Genomic DNA, 19211 nt, shown 5'->3' with positions numbered 1-19211 from the left:
ATATCTCTCATGCATTTCCTCGTGTTTCAGAGAGCTGAATGCTTTTTGGAAAAAAGTAATGATTTTACTGAGCCCGGAGGGTTTTTTAGAAGTGTAAGTCAGTCCATTGTGAATTTCTTTTTTCTTATAGGAGTTTGATTAACTGTTCTTCATGCCAAAGAAGTCAGCTATTTAATATACAGGGTGGGTCTCTAATGTGGTAAAGAGCCCAGCTCTCATGGTGTTACGCACTGGAAGGGCTACTTTTCTATTTCAGACAGAGGAATGAAACAATCTGCATTACAAAACATTTTGCTGAAGCAACCGCCCCTTCTTGACTGGCTTGTAATGGACTTTGGAGAGTGATTCGTTATGGGCCAGGACATAAGGCAGGGATAAAGTACTGCCCACTTCCATTAGCAGCCCACAGGGTCTAGGATGAAACAGGAACAGCCAGGCCAAAACTCTTAAAGTGACAGAGAATGCACCAGATTTTTAAAAGTTTTCTCCTAAAGCAGGGTGCTGGGGCAGGAAGGGCTACCAGTGTTACTGAAAACCCCATTATAAATCATGTATACCTGTAGCACACCCAGAAAATGTCTGTCACCAGCTCTGGAGATTGATGATTTGCGTGCTCTTCCCTGAGCGCAGTGTTATAAACAGTGGCTGACAAGGCCCAGACAGGCCATGCCAAGTGACCCACCTGAGGCACGCTCAGCCACTGGCCTCCACAGCAGCTCACCTGGAGGGCAGCCATTTCAGGGCGGCCATTCCTAGGCAGCCATTTCAGGGCTCCCTGCTGTCAGAGCTGTTCCCAGCTGGAAGCCATGGGCTTAGAGGGTGGTGAGAGGTCAGGTTTCCTGCTGCCTTCCCTTTCCATTTCAATGTACTGACATGCTCCACAACATGTGCCTCACAGCATGGCAGCCTGAATCCAGGCAATCAGCTCTGAGTACTCCTAGATGCCTCATCAGATGAAGAGTCCAGCTACGCACCGCTCTCACCAATTCTGTATTTCTTACAGCAACAGAATACTTTCAGTTTTTCCATGACCAATACCTTTAGATTACATACCTGTAACTGTAACTATCATCTGGTTATTTCAGGATACACAAGCCTTTCGAAAATCACCAGCATTTCAGCAATAAGGCGGCTATAACTATTTCTCAAAATAAAGTAAGCTTTGAGTGGAAGGGGGCTCTTGACACTTTATTCTACTTTTCATTAAAAGTGACTTTAAATACTTTAAAGACAAAATTAAAACACAACATGGGATAAATCAGGTTGGAAGGTACCTCAAACAAAAAGTATAACGAACTGCTTAAGGATTTGAATTTATTTCCCTTAGTCCATGTCTTTAAAATTCTCATTTTCTTGCAAAAAGATAGGAGACAGATATATAGAAGCTTACAAAAAAAAAAAAACAAACCCAAAATGTTGGGAGCATAGCCTGCATGTGCAACTCAGCACTTTGCTAGAAGAAGCTATTCTTTGCTTGCCAAACAAACAAAAGCTGTTTTTAAATAAGGCTCCTGTAATTTAGTGAAGAGATAATGCCATGTTATTCAATAATAAATGGTCTCCCTCATATTGTAAACAAACACGGCAAAGAAAAGACATTCATTTTCAAAGGGGGAAATATTCCTAGTGTGACAGAACCATTACCATGCCTTTACTGTCATGTGAAATAATTGATTTGGACACAATACTAACATGTGGTGTGGGGAGAGAAGATCTTCAGCACAGAAAAGAAATAGTCTATGCCTTAGAGTAACAGCAGTTATTCATGCTTCTACCTTTCTGGTAGAAGACTGTTCCCAGTGATTGAAATAGAAACATTTATTGGTACTTACCCATAATAAACATTCTCAGTTTGGCTTCAAATACTTTACCTCCAAACTATTTATTGAGTATTGGTTTTCAGAGATCTAAACTGTTTCTTAAAAATGCGTAACCATTTTAATGTAGCCAACAATAAAGGAAATAAGGACTTCATTACACTAATACAAAGATATTCACACAGAAAAATCATGACTTAATAAAAATTCTGCAACCTGTTCTGTGGATTTGTTCTTCTTATGCATTTAATACTACCATGGGTCTTTACAGAATGCTAAAAAAACAATTTTTGCAAAAGCCTTTTCTCCAAGGACCTTACAGTCTTGATCAACCAACTTAATGATATTCCTTGTATATCTAAAGACAAGGATAAGATATTCAAATATCAGAATCAAACCATATGAAATTAAGTGCTTCCATCCACTTGCAAGCCTGTGGTATTTCCATGGACTAAGTTTAGGACCACATAAGATCTCTGGATTAAAAACTTAGAAAAGTAGAAAATTTGATGGGATTGTTTCATTTAATATTTTTATCTCATTAATTTTCTGTCTACTTTTATCTTTTGAGAAGAATTAGCAATAAGAGATGATTGTTATTGACTATCTTGCCAAAATGATGCAAGTTAAGACAAATTAAATTTCAATTATTTATTTTAGCAAGCGGCAATAAGCAAAACAGCGCTGGGCGGCCGGGGAGTCCCTGCTCCACCAATGGCATGCACTCACTTCCCAAGGGTCCGTCTTTTTTATATCCTCCGCCTTCCGGTATCAGGTCTCTCTGAGAGGTGTACCCTGCGTCTGCGTACTTTGTAGCTAGGGGGTCGCTCCATCCGGGTCTTCCTCACGTCACCAGCTCCTCGTATTTCCTGCTTTCCTGAGAGTTGTTCACAAAGCTTTTGTTTATATCTTATAGAATATAGACACTACCCCCTTTTTTTTCTTCTTCTTCTCCCCTTTGTCTTTCTCCCCTTTGTCCTTCTTCCCTTTCTCCCTCTTTTCAGTCTTTTGCATAGTAGGAGTCCTTGCTTCAGCATTTCAACTTAGATAAGCACTTACAGTCAGTTAGTCGTTACACAGTGTAATAGTTAAGATTAAGCTTAGGCCTACATAGTTTATGGAATAACATGTCACGAGCTCCCAATATCTTTAATGGAATTTGATGAACAAACAGTTTACTGTCTATCACAATGATGAGATCTTGCATATTGTGACAACTGTATTTCTAAGGACATGCTTGAGGTCAAGCTTGAAAACTCCTGCCTAATACCATATCCTGGAAAAAAAAAATTATGTAACATAAAAATATCTAACGTTATACTTTTATCAACAGAATCTTAGTGCTGGCTGCAATTTATTCATATTAAAGGCATTTTTTTGTCTTTGAATTTGAAAACAAGATTTTTACCATTTTGCTAAGTTTCAGACAACCCTTAAATGAAATTCCTTTTTTTTTTTTTCTCTGCAGTTTGGTTTGGTTTTGGAAGCCCATTCTTTCACATTTGTGATACAGAACTCTTCTGAAATCAAGAAGTAAATGGGGTTGGTTTCACATATCTAGGAAAATGACTGAATAGCTCTATGAGAACTTAGCCCGATCCCTACCCCTTCTGTCCGATTCTTCCATGCAAAGCATAGGAAATTGAGAAAGAGATGCCAAGCAGCTTGCCCATCAGTGTGTCACACTCTTGAAGTTACACTCTTTGTCCTTGCACATCTATGAACAACGGACAGTCTCTTGCTGAAAAGTGATTTCCAGAGTACCTATTAATTAATTCCTTTCTGTACTATCTCAGATGCTGACAAGGAAAGGTTTTTTTTTTCCCCCTGATGTGTGTTGTACACAGCCTATGTGCATCTTTGTTGCTTTTCTCTTGGACTTTTGTTGTAGTGTTTTCTAAAAAGTGAAATAAACTCCAAATTTAATTTAAAAACAGCAATCCAAATGAATTGCAGCAAATTCAATGGCAGTGACAAATGTAGCATGCAGTCTTGAGTAAAGTTATCCAACTTTGCATATTTACCCTAATGGGTTTTTTTGCTACTGAGGTGTCATTGAAAAATGTCCCTTTAGATGTTTCATTTAATGTATCGTATAATGGATTAATTACTGTTCTATAATTTTATTTACTTTATATCCTCAAGTTTTAAACAACAGTAGAGTAAGAATACACTGAAAAAACTAGATATCAATTTGTCCAATGGCTTTTACAACACAATCTCTTAATTAGTTCGGGATCCATGCGACCTAAAAGTTAGTTCCTGGAAAATACTGAAAGAAGTTCATGAAAGGCTTTCACTTTAATTCATTGTATGCAATGGTACTTACACATCAGGATTGTTATACCTGCATGGAATAGTCTGCAATATATACAATCCAACATCTTAATTTAAAAACCCATTTGAAAGCAAGTGGGAAGCAGATGCTGTTTTCCCTTATACGACACCAGCACAATTCCACTGGAATTCAGAATATTCTGGTGTAAAGGCGCAGTCAAAATTTATGCAGAACTCTTGAGCAGCTGCCAAAGTCAGCTTTAGCTGGAAGGCACAGCAGCTCTTTCCCAGAGACAGCTTTCTGGGACTGCACAGATGTGTCACTGCCAGATGGGCTATGGGATGAGCAGCTGCTCCATCCACCATGAATGGGCAGTATGAAATTTCCTGACTGGACTTCCCTCTGACAGCTGAGGCAGAACAGTTGCTCTCTAGAACATATACGAGCATTGGTAGGAGTGAGGCTCCTCTCTTTTCTAGTCCTGTGAAGGTCCAAGGAAGCATAGGGACCCCAGCCACTAGGAACTGATTATTCTGACATAACTCGCAACACAGGTTAAACACACAAAACGTATCGCTACTGTAACCCTACTGGTCCTGAAAAATAAGACAACCTCTGTAAAAAAATGAGAAATGTATTTAAATTTCCCACATACTCAAGTACTAAAATATTATATTCTATAACCAATCTTTGGTGATTACCACATCAAGCTTGTCTCTCCACAGCATGTCTCCATTACGCTCTTCCTAATAGAGCACAGGAAACCGCATGATCTGTTCTCAGTCTCTCTTTGTCTTGGTAAAAACCCTAGTCATTTTTATCATTACACACAAAAGTCATTTCAGGTAACTGCTTTCCATTTGCTAAGAAATGTCACAAGTGCTTGCCCCATACCCTACCTGCCCTGTCAATTAAAATTTGCCATATCAACAACGTTTCATCTGTGGACCTCTTCTATAACTTATGAAGGGACTGTGAATACTTTGTCCACAAATACAAACACCAGTCAACTAGCATGGGCAGCCAGTGCAGGTTACGGAAAAGCAAAGTACTATGGACATCCCACAGCAAGGAAGCCTATGGCCAAAATTTAGCATTTGATCTAATTGTGATATGGTTTTTTTTACATATTGCCCTGCAAAGCGAAATGTGTTGCAGGAATCAGAACCCAAAGATGGAATGCCATCATTATCATGATATTACAGCATTAGAGCAAATGCTGCAAATTACAACAAAGCCAAGACCTGGAAAAAGATTTTTCATTCTTCTTGATCACAGGTACTGACTTGAGCATCTAAAAACTGTCTAAAAGCTAATAAGGTTCCTAAAGGGTGAAGCAGAATAAACAGCTGCACTGGGACTGTTTAGCTTAGAGAAGAGAAGGCTCAGGGCAGATCTTATCGATGTATATACAAATACCTAAAGAGAGGGTGTAAAGAAGATGGAGCCAGGCTCTTTTCAGTGGTGCCCAGTTAAGAGGACAAGAGTCCCTGGGCACAAACTGAAATGCAGGAGGTTCCCTATGAACATTAGGAAACACTTTTTTACTGTGGGGGTGACTGAGCACTGGCACAGGTTGCCCAGAGAGGTTGTGGAGTTTCCCTGTTTGGAGATATTCAAAAGCTGTCTGACTATGGCCCTGGGCAACTGGCTCTAGGTGGCCCCGCTTGAGCAAAGGGTTGATCAAGATGTCCTCCAGAGGTCCCTTCAAACCTAAACCCTTCTGTGATCAATACTAATATAAAATGCTAACATAAAGTGTTGATACAAGCCATAGCTATTTTACTGATTGGGATACTACAACTTTATGTCAGTTCAACTTCTGTCTGTTTGTCCTAATTGATATTTCTGTCTTATTCAGATATTGTTACTCATGCAGTTTGGGCAGATACAACACTTGATGTCTTCAGTACAGTAGAGATATTGCCCTCTCTTCCCTAATACAGGGAATCCTGATGAACTGTACTCTCTAGTGAAAGAAGCAGATCATCCAAGCTGTCCCTTGGAATTACACCAGAGCATCCCATCTACACCCTGGTTAGAAACTTCAACCACAGCCAGTCTGTGTTAACAATGGACTTTCTAGCACTAAGAGTTCATTAATTCCCTTACCATTCTCCTGTGCCATATCCAAGCATCAAAAAGAGGTAAAACGGAATCAATTGCAACAGGCATTCCTGCTAACCCTCATTCTGTTGGAAAGAGATAACAATTAAGTCATTAATAAGCACACTTAGATCTAAACAGAAGCCTTTACAAGCAGCTGGCATCCCTTTCCTATGAATACAGACATAATCTCTAAACCTATATTTTTGTGCAAGATGTAACCAATCATTTCCATTTATTTCCCACCTTATCCAGAAAGGCCACTGGTTTCAAGGAGATGAAAATATCATTCATATTTGAACTTCATCAAAATTCTAATTTTGAAACTTAGCAAGAGCGTATTGAGAATAAGGTTCTATTTCATCCATTGCAAATCATCCGCAAACTGTCATGAGATCACATTACAATGGGCTCTCATATCCAGCTATTTTTTAGTCCTCAAGTATGCTTCTGTCATGCAGTTTATGCTGTGATGATGACATTTGTAACAGCATGCTTGTGCATTCTTCAAGATAACTGTCATTGCAAATGCCTGGTTTCTTTCTGCTCATCCAAGGAGATACATGGTTTCAGGAAGCACGCTTTTCACAACAGTAAATCAACTTCATTTTAAATTGAAATGGATTGCTAAAAAGAATTACTTCCAAGGAGCTGGAGGTTCAGTCCCCTTCCCGTTCACTGAAAACAGAGTTCCCTTGTTTCCTCTTCCATGAGCAGGACAGTCAACCCCTGACACTGCACATCACATTGCACAGTGAGCATTGCATCATGACTCAGATACTGTCAGTAGCTCCCTGCCTCCTTCAGAAGTTTAGAGTTTACTGTTAGCAAGTGAGAGTTCCCTGTTATGCTTTTGGTAGGGAGTTTGTCCTAAAAGCAAAACAATAAAAGGGATACAGAGAGATCCTAATGTTCCCTTTTTGACCATGTTTGCACAGCATCACAACTATTTATGATGAAAGAGACCCCGGGAAGATGTTTTACCAATCTTTCTCAAAAACCTCTCTTACCCTGTACCAGAACATTCCTAAGTGGCTGTAGGAGTACATATAATCCGGTTTTGAAGGGAGCAGAGGTCACTACCTGCAGCTACACTAGTTATTTTAAGTAACGCCATTTCTTAGTGGCGAGAACATATCTTGAGTAAGCACTTGGGAAGGGAAGACAAAGCGCTTTCCAGCTGGCATCTCCACCTCTGAAAGCTCTGAACAGAAGGAAGTGGCTCAAGATACTTTGATTTCTGGATAAGGTGAAAAATGTGGTGAGCCTCTTCAGAAGAGCTGTCTCTTCATAAGGAGGACTATATGCACAACTGCTGAAAGGTAAGAGCACAAAAAGAACATTCACCCTTAGTAACACACTTGTAATGGTAGCTGCATATGCAAACACTTACTGAGATACTCCTTCTGTAATACAAAACACAAGAAAATACAAATCTGAATATGATTCAAATACTAGGAAAAATGTATTTGAATCATGATCTCTGGATTTTTAAAAAACTGAACATGAGATCCCAGACAAAAGACACCTGGCTCCAAATTTTTTCACAGAAAGAGATAAACCAGAGAACTTGAATTTAATACATTGCAATTGTTTGCTTTTTATGGAAATATTAGCACATGTTCCAGATTTTTAGCTACACCTGTCAAAAGGAACCTAAGACACAAAGTTACAAAGCCTCATGCACCAGTCTTTCATCACTGTCTGCTACAGTCTGGAAATGCTGGATGAAAAAAATCAAAATAAAGTTTGGAGTAAAGGAGAGCCCAGAAAGGTGCCAATTACAGGCAATAATTCTGAAGACAGGACATTTTATGATGAAGATTCCACATTTTCTTTTTATCATTAAAAAATACTACTCTGCTTTCTGATTCAGCAAATTAATTCAAGGTAACTTGCTAAAATAGGAGGAATGCATTAAAATACAGCTTTTATCTAGCAAATAAACCCAGAGCAAAAGTTAAAGCCAGAAGAAAAACTACAGTCACTATAAGTATCTAACTAGAAATACAGAATATAACCCAGATGAGAAAGAAAGTCAGCAAATTCTTGGTCTGCTCTTCAGCTGATTAAGAGGAAACATATTAACATTGAAACAAGATGCATTGATTTACAGCTGCTGAGAGTACCTGTGGATCTGACATGGCAGACAAGTCTGATGGTATGAAATGGAGTCAGAGCTCTGTGCTGATAAATCTACAGACACGGGACTTGTTTTAAGCAGCAGGATCCAGATTGATTGTACCTTGTTTCTGACAAAGGATCTAGGGCTTGGATCATTAAAAATTGTACTGGGGCATTATCTACTGAAACCTGGTAGCCACTTATTCCTGCCTTTTCTCAACTAGCTTTTTGGTTTATAAACAGTAGTCTTTTAAGGGGAAGTATTCTTAGTAGAACACCTTGAGTATGGAGACATTACTGTGGGTTCTAGAGAAGGCCCATTCCCAGGAGACAGCCCAGAGTGAATCCTTTTAGTCTACCTGTCATTGCCAAGTTCTTTGTGGATACAAGGAAGCACACAACCCTGATGCCCACTGTAATCACTGGGAGTTTTGCCTTGATCAAGACTTACACTCTTCATATGAGCTGTGCTGGTTGGGGACAGTTTGGGACATTTGTATACATGTATTAAATGACCATTCAAACTCCAAATACAAGCAGACAAAAGCAGAAGTCTGTTTAGGTTGTCCTTGTACATCTTTCTCTGGCAGATGATTCCTTCCAACATCTCTCTCCTGTTTTTCACATCCAGACCAGAAACCATCCTTTATGCCTGTGGCACAGTATTTTAAGGGTTGCATTGAATTAATAGAAAAAATGAGGACATGAGGGAAATGAGAACTTGCATAAGGACAATTTCTAGTTGCTCTGCTGAGAACTGCAGTAATGTAAAGTTCAAGCAAAACAGTCACTGCTGCATCACCTCTCCTGCAGGGTGGCTTCTGCTGCAGGAACAACGCAACTGTTGATACAGCAGATACTGAATCATGGCTATTAGTCAAAAATATTTAGAAGAACAAGCACTAAGGTCAAATTACTTTCATATGCTGGGTTTTAAATTGTGATGGTTTAACAGCAACTATTCAGAACAGTAAATACACTCTCTAAAACAAACTACTTGGGCCATCTCAGGCTACACTTGTGGTTGCTAATGAAGAAGAATCTTAAAGCATGCACTGAAGAGCTCTAGTTGACACTGTATCAATCTGAAATCCCCTGCTAGGCTTACAGGCAGGGAAGATGCTATAAGGCACAATTCTGCTGCTGGGTTACAGAATTGTTGATGTGAAAGACTAAACAGAACAACGAGCAACACGTATATTTGAACAGCTTTTGTTGTCTATTTCTATTTTCTGTTATCTCACTGATAGCTAGGGTGATTACCTTCAGGAATAACACAGACAGACTAAAAAAATTATCAGTCACATTAATGACCAGATGCAAACAGGGAAGGGATTAACATAATCTAATCCAATTACTCCTGAAAGCACAATATGCAATAGACCTATATGAAAAAATAGCAGTTATAATTTTCCATAAAGGATGCTCTTCAGTATAACCACAGCCAAATCAGTCTGCTTCTCATTTGGTCTTAATTTCCCTCTTCAGAGTCATTATATAAACATTCCCTGTTAAACTAACCAATTCTCCTAAGGCTGTTTCATTTTTATAAGATCAACAAGATTTTAAGTATTCTTGGGAGCTGCTCTCAGGCCAGCATGTGGCCTTCAGACTCTGGCACAAAGAAGTATTCACTTATGATCACAAAAAAAAAAAAAAAAAAGAAAAAAAAAGTGAAGATTTAAGGTCCCTGGACTCTAAAAAAAATATATATATATATATATATACATGAAAACTGGAAATGCAGATAACCTATTTGTTCAGTCAGGCAGTCTGTCTTCTTTCATGAGAGATCAACAAATAACTAACATCTGGTAAGATGAGCTCAGCCTATTCCTTAACTTCACAGGTGGTATACCAGTAGCACATAGACAGATGACTAGGTCGGGGAATAGGACTGGTTGCTACTTTTTCCACAGAATGAAATGACAGAAAATGACATTTTGACAGAATTATACTGTGCCTCTCAGGATACCTCTCTCAAAGCCATTTCAGTTGTGCTGGTAGGAAGCTTGGAGTGCTGGTGTTCAGACTTCCCCATTCACTGGCGGCAGACCAGCAGCTCTCCTCTTCATTCACTGCCTTTAAGAATTAATTGTTCCAATTTTAACATTTTGTATGGGACTGTCACAAGCACTCAAGCACAGACCCCCCTTGCCCTTGCGTCTATGTAGACTGTGAGCTCTGTGGTGTTAAATCTGCCTGGCTTCAGATGGCAGTTCATGCTGGGATGTCAGATGTCCCCTCCTCATCCCATGTGATATGATGACCCAAGCTTCTTCACCGATCTGTCAGATTTTGACTTTTAAATAAACTCTTGGAGGGGGTGGGGACCTATAAGTGTTTGCAGTAGACTTAACAGTCTTCAAGTATTACATAACTACTATTGAAGAAGAAAGGAGTTAAGCCAAAACTAAGTGCTTTTAAAACCACGCTCTTGAGAGAAAATAATACATATCTCTGCTTACAAATAGAAACTCCATTGAACAATACCATCAAAAAATACAATTTTGATGAAAAGGTAGAATGGCAAATCTCTTGAACTATATTCCAAATAATAAAGCCAAATTCCCTGTGAGATACTGAAATCCTGTATTACCAGTAAAGCCCTACCGGGAAGTGGTTCTTTTCCACACAGATAACTTTAATAGCTAACTGTGCAGGGTGTATTAAAACACCCAGGAATTAAATGCTGAACTTTTTAGAAATTACACAAAGAAATGAAGAACAACTGAAGCAGGGCTTTCTAGGAGACTGCACCACCAAATTCTCTTTGCTCTGTGCTTCAGGTAAGCAAACCAATTCCAGTCGTGCTAGAACCAACATGCTTAACTCTTAACGTTGGTGGCATTTTCTATGCTGCATACCAGAAAGCAACAGTTCCGCCTGAACTTTGGCAAGACTGGGATAGAAATCATGCCTTAGTGATGTAGGGGGCTCTGCAAGTCCCTTGATATGTGTGTGTGGTGGGAGGAGTAAGGTTGAAGACTAATAATTTTACAGTCCTTATAAATCACTTCACTGTGGCTCTCTTCAACATATTCCCACTTAAGGGAAAATAAGTAGTTCCTGTCTGCTTTCAAGCCTCTGACAAAGTATACATTTGTGTGTGCTTTTGTAATCAATTTACCCATGAAAGTTCAGATCAGACACAACATCTGGTTTGCAGCAAGATTTTCCTTTCTAAAAGAAAAAACTGAATTAGTCTGTTATGAATCATTCAACAGTATTGATATTACAATCTGAGCTGAAATAAACGTCATAAAACTACCATATAGTAAACACAACACTAATAAGAGTAGGGGATCTAACTTTTTTCAAAAAATTTAACAATTTTCAAAAAATATTTTCATGAATGTTTGGCATTCTCAATTTTTTGCCATCTCACCTGAATTTAACACTGAGCCACCCCCTTCTTTCCAGCCCAGTATATTTTCCATTTGGTATCTCACTCCTAGACTGTATCAAATGGCTAGAAAGAAATAACTTCCTCTACCTAAAGAGGCTACCTCACACTGCATAGTCAGCATAGTCCAAAGATAAAGTGTTTTGGATGGAGAAGGTAATTCCCACCAGAGGATCCCCCTGACACAAGCGTTTCCTAAATCTGTTCCCTAGATCATGTGGCATACAACTCTCACACATGCAAGGGGATGAACAGTTTTCAAACCCCAGTGGGTGACAGGGTCACTCACCATAATGTAGTTTTTATCACTTATTATCTGGACAATATATTTTGAAAATTCATTTAATGTGTGGTTTGGTGAAAAGTCCGAAGTTTGTACTGCACTACAGACCAGATGTCTGGGTAGCAAGTCAGCAAATGATAGGTCAAGTTCAAAAGCTTTATACAAATACAGCTATTAAGCATTAAAAATTTCAGTTATCTATCTGAATTATTTCAGATTAGAGCTAGGTCACACAGAAACACAGTATCAGAGCAGGGAGCTCTTAAGTTTACCAGAGCACACAGGCCTGTTGAGACCAGTCATGTCCATTCCCAGAAGCCTCCCTACCTTGTTTGAACTAAGAAAGAGAAATGCCCCAGATAAGCTTTTTTCTTTCCTTAGTCCTATAAAAAGTTGATTCTCTGGGTGTAGTTTTACCAGCTTTGGCTTTCATTTCAGGGCTTAATTACTACTGTCTTGTCTGCCCTAAGCAGTCCCTGTTTCATAAAATAACAGCAGCAAAAAATCAATAGGGTCTCAAGCCCAAAGTTTAAAAAATCTTGGTAACATCCCCTTCCTTTGCCTTCCACTTCCCAAAAGAATAGTTCACTTGATGAAAAAAACATAAGCTTTAAAAAAAAATAAATCTAATGGTAGGTTTTGATGTCCTCCAATTTTAAAACCACTCAGAAACCAGAAGTGCACATGGGAGCAGGAGATATTTCCTTCATCATGGGACTGGTGATGGATGCATGAGAATCAGAAATGCTCCCCAGCAGCAGCTCTAAATCTTGTTATACTGAGCAATGCGAGGTTGTGGGGATTCTAAAGGATTTCCTGCTAGGAAATCGGCATGTGAGCAATCCTGCATAGGAGCAAGGCTGGTAAAGCCTCAGCGTCGGCAAGGATGTGATGAGGAGATGACCCTGGAAAAATGAGGGAGAACCCAGGAAGTTAAACAACTTCAGGGTGTTGGTCTGGGCAGATAAGAAGTTTGTACAATGTCGATGTGGCAGTTCTCATCCAATCAGAAGAGAGCTTAAGGAGCATGTGCAAAGCTAACTGTCCAATCAGAAAGAATTGTACCATGTGATTGTATCTTGTGATTCTCACCTGCATTATAAAAGGCTTGTCCACCATATTAAAAGAGGCATTGCTTAATCACTGTGTGATCATTCGCATGCATTTAGCTCCCGCTCTTGGCCATGTCCCTGTTCGGGTGCCAGGTGCCAAGCAGGAAATCCTTTAGAATCCCCGCACGAGGTGACTAGAAAGAGGGCAGAAGTTACTGCCAGAAGGCCTTTGCAACACAGGTGCAAACAAAATGTATTGCAAACAGCAGTATGAAGTTCATCAGCAATGGTAATAATGGATGGGCCTCTTCCATAGTATGCCATGGAACACATGCTGCATGAAACAACTCAAATAGGAAAAGTAACAGCAGAACTTCTCATAAATGCATTCCACTCTGATCCAGGCACACAGGAAAGAAATTCATCTCTGACTGTATTCCAAGTCTCAGCAAGATCTAGAGAACATCTGCCAAGATACATTTAGCTGAAAGCTAGGGGTTTGGTGGAGCAGACAGTATCAACTTCCAGCAATGTGCCGGACTCCGCATTTATATTTGCATGAATATACAAATTTATATTTGCATTTGGAAAAAAAAAAAGCTGTTGATTTTTGATTTTTGTATTTTTAACCTGCTTGTAAATAGACACATTTAGGTTTTCTGCATTTCATTTCCTGCATTTATTTTAAGTGTAAGCAAGTTTTCAAGTGAGGCACAAATTAAAAGCAGGAGGGGGTCCATAAGAATGTATGTCACTTGAAGCTTGTTTTGCTGAAAGTTAGCAGGTCTTAACTCTGATGTGCTTGTTTGCTTTTGACATTGAAAACATGCCAGCACTTCCACTGCTAAGTGCCATAATGAACTGGCCTTCTATTTATTTTTTAAATTATTTTTATCATGCACGCTAGATGGTGCTCCAGTTAAAAAATAAGTGGCAACTTCAATAAACTTTTCATGAGATTAGCAAAATACATGTTCTTCCTTTGCAGTACTTATAACAAGAAATCAGGAAAAATTGCCCATTTACCTGAGTCTCTTCCTGACTGCTGATCATCATGCATTTTACTAAAATTGTATTTCACAGGCTTTGTTCATAATCACTGCTGATTTTTAGTTGGATATTTATGAAATTTTCACAGTCACTTATAGAGGCCTGCATTATTGAGAGATGAATGAATTACGTGAATGTAAGTACAGTGCTACGAACAATACGGAAATACATTTCACCAGCCATCAGAAATACAGTATCTGTGTTCATGACAGTACTGACTTGTGGAAACATCTGAAAATAGAATTATTTCTTTCTCAGTGATCATATTGGATTAACCTATTAGTTTACGGAAAAGTTATCGTGTTACTTGACATTTCAAACAGAGAAACTGTACCAAGTATGTCACGGACCTTTATCCTAGCTGCAGTCTAAGTTTTGAGCAAATCAGGCTCTTTTCAAGCAGCACAGAGAGAAAGGACTAAGCAATTCAGAGTTTGACACTGTTTAATAGGTGTCCAGTCCTGGCTGAAGACTGACAGACCCTCTTGAATTGGCAGTGATTGAACACAAGTGGTCACAATCAGACAGATGAGAACACAAAATTGGTGAGGAGCAGAGACTGACAGAAATTTGGATTGGTCACAGGCTGAGAGACATGCAGACCTTGAATTAATCAGAAATATATAGATCCTTGAATCTGGCAGGTGACGTTCCATTGATTAATTTGAGATCTTTTCTACTTTTTCAATACCTTAATAGCTCCTCAAGGAAAGTTATTTATTTCTGCAAGGTTAATAATTCCTTAGGTAAACGCAGAGTCTAACTTGGGCTGTGGATAGATGTCCTCTTCCAGCTGAAGATGCTGCTGAAAATGCTACTGACCTGAGCTATTTGTCTTCCACGGCCATCAGAGGTTCTTCTCTACTCCCCTCCCTCCTTGTTAGTGGATTCACATGAATCCTATTTCTTTCATTTCAGAAAATACCACACACTTAAGCCTAGTTTTCAGCCTAACTTTGAAGCAGAAAAGAGCAGAATCCATGCTATTCTCTCTGCTGACCTCTGCAGAACCCCCCAGCAGAGGATTAGCAGCAAGTAGCTGTTCCAGGGTGACACCTTCAGTCAGCATGGCTGTTTGCAAAGCGAACACCAACCCCACAGACTTAGCCCAGTCCAGCTACCAGCTCCAGTTTTGGAAAAATGATGATAAATTATTCCAGAATTGCAAACCAATGGTCTAGGGAAAAGGAGGTAGGAAGCAAATCTAATTGAATTTTACAGTACTTCACAAATGCCCCTAAATATTTGCACAAAACCTGAAAGTGATCTTGATTCTTTTTATCTAACACCTGCTGCTCTGTCACAGTTCAGCATTAAAAAACAAATGACTCCAATCTGCTGGAAATAACAAAAGGTAAGAGAGTGTCAAGTGCTGTTTGCACAAAGAGAACTGTGCAATAAAGTTCATAAAACCATGAGCAAAGTTCACCTTTATTCTCTACAAATAACATTTCAACTTCCCTGTGTGTCTATAATAAAAAAAGCAATGTTTCATCACATACAACTATCCTGTACCTTTCACTGTATTATCCTATCTTTTTTTGCCATGAAGTGAAAAGCATTTAAAAACCTGTGAATAGAAATCACCGCGGATTTAAATGTGGAGAGACCATTAGGAGCTAGTAACCCTCACCCACCCCTTGATTCAGAGAAGAATACATCTTTTTCTTCCTCACATTAGATAATAGCACACCTCTTCTGCAGAAACTAGTGACATCCTCGCCTGTGTCCGTCACTAAGAAGATCCTATACTTACTACCAGCTCTTGAATCTTTTTTTTTTAAATATCATAGCCATTGTCACAAAGCTATAAATCTAAAAAGCATTTTTTAATAATTACAGGAGGATATTAGCCCTAACCTAAAGAGCTCACAGCTTAGCCTGCAATCCCACTTCAGAATTCTTTGTTGCCTTCAAGAGGATTTGCACAGATGCAGGAGTTTGACCAGAAGGCCATTTCTAGAAGAACCATGTGACTTTACAGAGATTAATTCTACAGTTCTTACGGTGAGCATGGGATTTTTTCAGAAGATCCCCAGACAGGATAAACTGATCAGCTCAGAAAATAATTTCCCTGTCTATGCAACTCCACAGTCTTATATACTGTCACCAGATTTGAACATCCAGAGAACTAAATGGTTAAATGGGATATTTTTGGACAGTCTGTTTGATTCTTTCCCAGGCACAAGACAGAATTAATTGCAGAGTAAAGCCCCCTCTTTCACTGAAGATTTTACCCATAAGAAAACAGAGGGTCGATGTACACTGTTGCAGACAGCACTTTGCTGAGTTGTCAGGCTGAGTATCTTTGACTTTAGTGATGCGCACCAATGAGTTTACACACTGGTTTTAGAACAGTATACGTAGGTTGGCCCAGATGGGCAGAAGGCTGAAATCAAATCAACAAAATGAAAAGAGCTAGTGAATCAGATTTTCTCAAATTAACTGCTATTTAAAAATAATAAGCAACTGCAATTGATTCTCATTAGTGCATCAAGGGAAGATGGAGAAAATCCAGAGCTAGGCAGTCACTTCATTTATATTCTTCTACTGAAATCTTTCAAATGTAATCCACACAAGCAGTAAACAGAAGAAAGCTAGTGAGCATTCTAGTAGCAGGTCTAATTACAGGCTGGCAAGGCATGTGTAAGGTACAGTCAAGCCAAACCCTAGAGCAGAACTCCTCTAAGCCTTAAGGAAGAGTAAAAAAGCCAAACATTCAATGTGATGAAAGTCTGCAGTAAGCCCCAGTCTTTGGAGGGGACAGTACAAAACCACTGGCTCCAAATACCTGAGAAACTGAGCAGCTTTAAAGTATTAATCTGGATTTGAATTCTGATGATTTGGCTATATCTAGGTTTATTGAGCTATAAGCCCACATCAAATGTTCACTGCCCTCACCCCAACAGGTACAAATTTGTGATTTTGAAGACTATGTCATATTTCAAGTAAGAATTGAACATATTAGATGAATCTTTATCAGTAAAGGAAATAACAGTGGAAAGGAAGGTGAAAAGAAAAGACTAATAGAATAAAAATGGCCTTAAAATGGAAAATGAAGAAGGGGTGAGAGAGCAAAAACTTATAGATGCTTATAGCATCTTAATTATAGTCTTCCTTGACATCATTCTGAAAAGTGAGATAAAATTCACAGAGATTAGGGTTCAAGGAAGCAAAGTGAACATAACATAGCAGGATTAGGGTGCCTGAGCATTGGTGAAGCAATTTAGAAGGGGAGTGTATCCAAATATGCCATTAAATGAGAGGGCTGGCAGCATATTCCAGTTACGCAGCAGCAGAATGGGAGTATCTCCAGAGGACTCAGCCACTCTGAACCATTTATTACACTGCAGAAGTGCCACAGAGCCTGCTTTAGCCACAGAACAAGACACTGTTGTGCTATGGGTGACAGCAGCATGAACCAGGCAGGCTGACCCCATACTTAACAATTTTAGAATAAGAAGTATCAAACTGGTTTGTAGTGCCCAGCACACAGTCTGCACAAAGGGACACTCCGAAGTGTTTCAACTTTTCCTTCTGCCAGGCATTCAGCAGCAACTGAGCCAAACCAACACACACTGGGAAGGGGAGCAGCAGCGGGCTCTCCTTTTTTCTGAACGTATATAAGAAGCAGAAGAGCAAGCAGAGATCATAATAAAGGAGAAAATATTTAACCATGCCTTAACTGTGCACATACAAATTGCAGGATGGAGTCTAGTCCACTTGAAAAGGCCAATCAATACTGCACTTAGTGTTACTAATAGGGAAAATAAACAATGGGGCAGGATTAACAAACAGCTAGAATAGAATCAAGCTCCTTCAAGCAGATCATGCAACACAACTACCTTATGGATTATGGATTAAATGCATACTCTAAGGACCAAAGGCATCTAGTATAACTTTTCTTAGATTCACTGTCTGAAAAGAGATTAAAATTCTAATGGAAATCTAGACTGAAGGAAAGAAAACAAATATGGAGCCATTCATCAATATTATAGTCTCTACATTTCCATTGCATATGCCCTAATAACTTATCTTACTGAAAAGTTAAAAGTATCAGTAGTTCCTGTTTCCAGTATGTGACTACTGGGCAGAGCAAACGGCACAAATGGAGGAGTTTGATGAATACAGCAAAAGCAAGTGCAGTGTCCAGAGAACTGGAACGGAAAGGACTGCTTGAAAGAATGATCCTTTCAGTCATGGACAATTGTACCCATGTAACAAAAGGAAATGATGTTCAGTGTCCTATTCTGCTATATCCTGCTAGTTTAAGGTTGTACACTCTTTACTTATTTCTCAGCTTCACACAAATCCTTGTGAAATTCATTTTTGCTATTATTATACAGAATGTTCTTTTATGTGCCTAAGCAGAAGAAACTAAAGAAAGAGCCACTTTTAGCCCAAAGGTGATACGAATGCTTCCTCCACATTAATGAAACTATTGACTCAGATTACTGTGGAACAAACCTCCAAAGTAATAATACAACTAGCAAGCAGGAGAAAAAAAAAACCCTACAAACAAATTAGGAAGTCATCATACTCAACCAGGCTCACTGCAGCTTAGCTTTGGGGAGGAAATTCTGCAGCCATGAATTGCTAACTTGGTAAGAAGTCCTTTTCCTCCCATGCTATTGCCCAAAGCAGTACAGACTAAGATTTTATTCCTGCAGGAGATTTTGTTTGTTTCAAGACTCTGTTAAGCCACTTAAATACAAATGTCCTCATCACATAATATCAGTGCCAATTCTAGGGCTTAAGGAACATACCAGCTACACAAAGCAGACTTTGATTTGAGTGTGTATCTCAAAAATTATTGGCCACAGACAGTGCTTTGGCCTGACATCTAGGTTTTATCACCATTTAAATGAGTGATAAAGAATTTAATTTCCATAAAGATCCCTCTGCTTAATTTATAAGGAATACACATTTAATGTATACACAAATAACATATAGTTGAAGAACTTTTTGGTCTTGTCACAGTGGTAACAAGTGGCTGTAATATAACAGGGTCCTAAGCCCACGTATGGCCTATATGTTAAATTGAAATGGTAACAGTCACTTATCTGCTAGTTTCCAATTGTATAAAACAGTCATA

The sequence above is a fragment of the Strix aluco genome, chromosome 3 (genome assembly GCF_031877795.1).
Source record: "Strix aluco isolate bStrAlu1 chromosome 3, bStrAlu1.hap1, whole genome shotgun sequence".
Lineage (NCBI taxonomy): Eukaryota > Metazoa > Chordata > Aves > Strigiformes > Strigidae > Strix > Strix aluco.
The sequence above is the reverse complement of the archived record's forward strand: the minus strand, read 5'-3'. Positions refer to the sequence as shown.